The sequence below is a fragment of the Dromiciops gliroides genome, chromosome 1 (genome assembly GCF_019393635.1).
Source record: "Dromiciops gliroides isolate mDroGli1 chromosome 1, mDroGli1.pri, whole genome shotgun sequence".
NCBI classification, from domain to species: domain Eukaryota; kingdom Metazoa; phylum Chordata; class Mammalia; order Microbiotheria; family Microbiotheriidae; genus Dromiciops; species Dromiciops gliroides.
The window spans coordinates 427,833,770-427,839,769 of NC_057861.1; positions in this window are offsets into that span (position 1 = coordinate 427,833,770).

Sequence of the window (6,000 nt, forward strand, 5' to 3'; positions counted from 1 at the left end):
TACGAAGTCCCCTAAGTGATATCCACAAACATGCAAAGGAGACTCAATTCAAATTTTTTTTTGTTTGGTGAGGCAATTGGAGTTAAGTGACTTGCCCAGGGTCACACAGCTAGTAAGTATAAGGTATCTGAGGCTGGATTTGAACTCAGGTCCTCCTGACTCCAGGGCCGGTGCTCTATCTACTTAGACACCTAGCTGCCCCTCAATTCAATTAAAGAAAATATTGATAACTCACCTTTTATGTGTCAGGCACTGTGCTAGGCATTGGGGATACGGTGACAAAAATTAATCCCTCTTTTCCTCGAGGGGCCCAAGTCCAACCAAGGGGATACAGCTTGTACCCAGACAAGTGTAATTACAGGGCAATTCGAGGAAGCAGAAAGCACTAACAATTTGGGCCCCCAGTAAAGGCTTTGCCTAAGAGGTGACCCCTGAGTTAAGCCTTGAAATAAATGAAGGATTCTAAGAGGCAGAGCTGAGGAGGGAGTGCATTCCAGGCGGGGGAAGGGGTGGGGATCAATCTGTGCAGAGGCAGTGAGACACCACAGGTAATGCCAAGTTCAGGGAACAGCTATTGGGCCAGTTTGGCTGGTACATAAAGTACACAAAGAAGAATAATGTGAAATACATCTGGAAAGGTAGGTTGGAATCGGGTTGCAGAAGGCTTTCAATGCCAGGCTGAGGAGTGTGTATTTTAACCTTGTTACAATAGGGAGCTCCTGGAGATTTTTGATCAGGGAAATAATATGCTTAGGTTTAATTTGGTGGATAAATTAGTGGATGGATTGAAGAGCAGAAAAACTGGAGTCAGGGAGGCCAATTAGGAGCATATTGCACTGATGAGAGGTAGCAGGCTGGGGTAGTTAAGTGGAGAGAGAAGGGTGAATATGAGAGGCATTGGGAAGGCAAAAATCAACATGGCTTGATAAGTCATTGAAAAGGGGGAAGTAAGGGAAAGGAAAGGGTCAAGGAAAATCCCAGGGTTGTTAACCTGTGGGACTGGAAGCATGATGTTGACTTCAAAAGAAATGGAGGCATTTGGAGGGGCTGGGGGTGGGGTTTTGGTTTTGATATGTTGAGTTTGAGATCTCCAGGTGGCAATGTTGAACAAGTAACTGGATATGTGGCACTTGAAGTCAGGAGAGGAATATACAGGCTTGGGAGTCATCTATTTAGAGATAACTGAACCCACAGAAGATGATGTTCTCCAAGGGAAAATAGATAGAATGAAAAAGGGGACAGAGGACAAAGGGTTGGTGGGATAGCCATGTTAAGGAGGCAGGAGGTGGGTTAGGGTTAGGGTTAGGGTTAGGAGATTGAGGAGCCGTCAGACAGGCAGGAGAAGAACCAGTAGTGCCCAATACTCCTAGATGCCAAGAGAGAGCTTGTACCTAGAAAGAAAAGGTAGTTGAATGTCAGAAGCTAGGCAGGTCAGGTAGGAAGAGGAATGAAAAAAATGCCAGTAGATTTAGTAATTAAGAGATTGTTGGGGGAGGGGCATTTAGGTGGCACAGTAGATAAAGCACCAGCCCTGGATTCAGGAGGACCTAAATTCAAATCCAGCCTCAAACACTTGACACTTACTAGCTGTGTGACCCTGGGCAAGTCACTTAACTCTCATTGCCCTCCCCCCTGAAAAAAAAAAAAAGATTGTTGGAGAAATTTCAGTCAAATGGTAGGGTAGGGAGCCAAATTTCAAGAGGCTTGAGAAGTCAATGACAGATGAGAAAACTGGAGACAATGTGTTGGATGACATGTTCTAGGAGTCTGGCTCTCAGAAGAAGAGATGTAAGACAATGACTTGGAAGGATGACAGGCTCAAGGGAAAGTTTTTAAGCCATGGGGAAGATTTGGTGTTTGTAAAGTTTCAGAGAAAGAAACACTAAATTACAGCTTCTTAACTTTTTTGTGTCATGAACATGTCATTCATTCTTGACTGCTTCCAGATGGGCATTTGTGACTCAACGCTAAAGGGCTTGGGCATTCTGGGGATGACAAAGCAATCCCCTTATTAGCCATTGAGCAGGAAGAGCCTATGAGCCAATGGACCATTTCAAAATGAACAACTCTCCTTTAGATTGCTTCTTAGGCAATTGAGGAAATAGATGAACAAGTTGTGGCATATGAATGTAATAGAATATTATTGTTCTGTAAGAAATAACAAAAGAGACAATTCTAGAATATCCTGTGCCGTATGAATTTATACAAAATAAAGTGAGTAGAACTAGGGGAACAATTTATACAAGGACAACACTGTAAAGAAAAAAAAACCTTCTGAAAGACAAGAAATCTGATCAAAGCAATGACGTACCACATCTCTCTGGGGGCCCAGGATGTTACTCATCCTGATAGAAATGGTAGATACAAGGTCCAGAGATATGTTTTTGGATGCGGCCACCATGTGGATTCATTTTACATTACTATTCTTGTTACAAGGTTTTTTTATTCCTCTCCATCCTTTTTCTTGGTTAATTGGAAGGCCGAGGAGAAAGGGGAGAGATTAGCAAGAGTAGTGCCAAAAGAAGCAGAGAGATATTGAAACATTTTTTTTTTAAATGCAGAGAATAGAGTGGAAGGAAGTTCAGAAGGAAATATATATATCACAGGACAGTTTTGAAAGCAACATTATATTCATTATATCCACTATATGCTTTTAAAAAAGTAAGCAGGGGCAGCTAAGTGGCACAGTGGATAAAGCACCAGTCCTGGATTCAAGAGGACCTGAGTTCAAATCCAGCCTCAGACACTTGACATTTACTAGCTGTGTGACCCTGGGCAAGTCACTTAACCCTCATTGCCCCACTCAAAAAAAAAAAAAGTAAGCAGTGTGAAATGGAGATTCATGGTTTCATAGAATGCTTTTTTGTGTTTTGCTGTGAGTATAGAAATGCTCTCTCCTTGCCCCTTTTAGTTTAGGGTTTGTTTGTTTTGTTTTGTTTTTTTTTGGTGTGGCAATGAGGGTTAAGTGACTTGCTAGTAAGTGTCAAGTGTCTGAGGCCGGATTTGAGGCCGGATTTGGATCCTCCTGAACCCAAGGCTGGTGTTTATCCACTGCGCCCTTTTAGTTTTTGAATTTAGAATTTTTTTTGTTTGGGTTTTTTGTTTTTTTAGTGAGGCAATTGGGGTTAAGTGACTTGCTCAGGGTCACACAGCTAGTAAGTGTTAAGTGTCTGAGGCTGGATTTGAACTCAGGTACTCCTGACTCCAGGGCCGGTGCTCTATCCACTGCGCCACCTAGCTGCAGTTTAGAATTTTAAAAAAAGAATCACAGGCTTCGTCTCCTTTCAAACCAGTAGATGGCATCATGTAACTCTGGGACTTCTCATGAGAATGGAGGAAGCACAGTCCCCTTCTCTGCCCTGGTAGCCTATTGACTGTGTCCATGTGGCAATTAGATCAAAGATTTTCCTTTAGGTGACCTTGCACTGGCCTCTGGCTGCCTCATCTGCTTTATGTTTCTTGGTCTGGTCCTAGGAGCCAATCCTAATACTAGGGTACTCAATAGGGCAGCTAGGTGGTGCAGTAGATAGAGCACAGCTCAGGAGTTGTGAGGACCTGAGTTCAAATTTCACTTCAGACACTTACTAGTTGTATGATCCTGGGCAAGTCACAACCCCAACTGCCTTAAACATCTGTGCCATCTCCATTTGTCCTGTTGTATATCTTACACTGGACTCAGATGTCTGTGGAGGAGAGAGTGAGATTGGTGACCTTGCACAGCCCTCTCTCCCTTAAATACAATTCAGTGCAAGTCATGATATCACCCCCACGTCATGTCCACTTTGAGAATGAAGGACAAACAACAACAACAGGAGCCAATCCTTGATTTTGAGATGGACATCAGGTTTAGAGATGATGTTGTGAGTTTGAAATGTCCATTGATGCTGGGGCCTTGGCTTTTCAGGAGCCCTTGGCAACTACTACTCCAGCACTCATGGAAAAGATGACCAATTACTGACCAGAGAATGAGCCCAATTCCTGGCCTGACTTCCCAAGAGTTGTCCACTTCAGGAGTAGGGGTGGGGGTGGAGAGAGGGGGCTGTGAAGAACCCAGCTAAAGAGTAAAATGCCTACTCAGCAATCACAGCAGATACTTTACATTTTGATTGTTTTAATAATAATGACACCTAGCACTTTACAAATATAATCTGATTTAATTCTCACAACAAACTTAGGAAGTAAGTGCTATTATTATTTCTACTTTACAGATGAGGAAACTGAGGCAGATAGAAGTTAAGGGATTTGCCTAGGGACATAAAATAAGTGTGAGTCTGGATTTGAACTCAGGACTTCCTGACTTCAGGCTCAGCATGCTATACAATACCCAAACTCCTAGTAGAGTGTAACAATTTGGGGGGAGGTGGCAATGTAGGGTAAGTGACTTGCTCAGGGTCACACAGCTAGTAAGTGTCAAGTATCTGAGGCTGGATTTGAACTCAGGTCATTCTGACTCCAGCACTGGTGCTCTATCCATTGTACCACTTAGCTGCCCCCTAACAATAGTTTTTATTGCTGCTTGTTTGCGTTTCTATCAATGTAGTTTGTGAGAGCTAAGAATATTTTTTGTGTGTAAGAGATCAATATGTATCCAACACCTGATTTATACTATATATTAAATACCTTTTTATTCCTCCTTTTGGGAAGACCCTACACATGATTTACAAGTAAGGCTTTAAACTAATTTCCCCTAGGACATACTTACATGTTTGGTGTAGTGGATAGAGCATCAAGCCTGAAGTCAGGAAGACTCATCTTTCTGAGTTCAATTCTGGCCTCAGACACTTACTAGCTGTGTGACCCTGGGCAAGTCACTTAACCTTAGCCTCAGTTGCTCATCTATAAAATGAGCTGGAGAAGGAACTGGAAAACCACTCCAGTATTTCTGCCAAGAAAACCCCAAAATTGGGTCATAAAGAGTCAGACACAATTGAAAAATGATTGAACAACAACAAAGTGTATGTATCATTACAGAAATCCATACATAATTATATACAGAATACCTAATAATTAAGACCCACTTCTGTGCTCACAGAGGCTGCAGCCCTGCACTGTCTCCATCTGCCCTGAACACATGGTCTGGACTGGTTTAAGCCCTGCAGGAATCAAATCACTTACAGGAAGGGTCAGAGTCCTTTTCTCACACTCTGGCTCATTACCTCAACTGTAAAATGAAGGGACTGGGCCTGGTGCACTCCAAGGTCCCATCCAGCTCTAATTGTATGATCCTATGATTCATACCCATAAGGACAGAACTAGGAACAATAAGTAAAAGTGATAGAGAGGCAGATGCAGGCTTCAGCTAGTAATCACTAACATTAACATGGTGCTTCAAGGTTCACAAAACACTGTGCAAATCTTACCTTATCCTCACAACAGCCCTAGGAGGTAGGTGCTATTATTATCCCCATTTTAGAGATGAGGAAACTGAGAGAGAGGTTAAGTGACTTGCCCAGGCTCACACAGCTAATGTGTCTGAGGCCAAATCTGAACCACAATCTTCCAGACTCTAGGTCCAGCGCTCTGTCTACTGCACCACCTAGCTATGGAAAAACTTTCAAATAGTTAAAGCTATACAAAACTGGAAGGGGATCCCTCAGGAGGTAAGGAATTTCCTCTCACAAGGAATTCTGGTTCAGTTATGGGTTGGACCAGATAGATGGCCTCCGAGGTCACTTCCAACTCTGAGATTCTGTGATTCTTCAGATGACCTGATCAGCTGGAGAATCTAGAAGGTGAATTCTTTTCTTTTCTTTTTTTTTGGTGGGGCAATGAGGGTTAAGTGACTTGCTCAGGGTCACACAGCTAGTAAGTGTCAAGTGTCTGAGGCCACATTTGAACTCAGGTCCTCTTGAATCCAGGACCAGTGCTTTATCCACTGCATTACCTAGCTGCCCCCTAGATGGCGAATTTCTGATACAAATCAATGCAGCTAGCTGGTACAGTGGATAGAACACTTTGCTTAGAGTCAGGAAGACCCGAGTTCAAATCCTGCCTTAGACA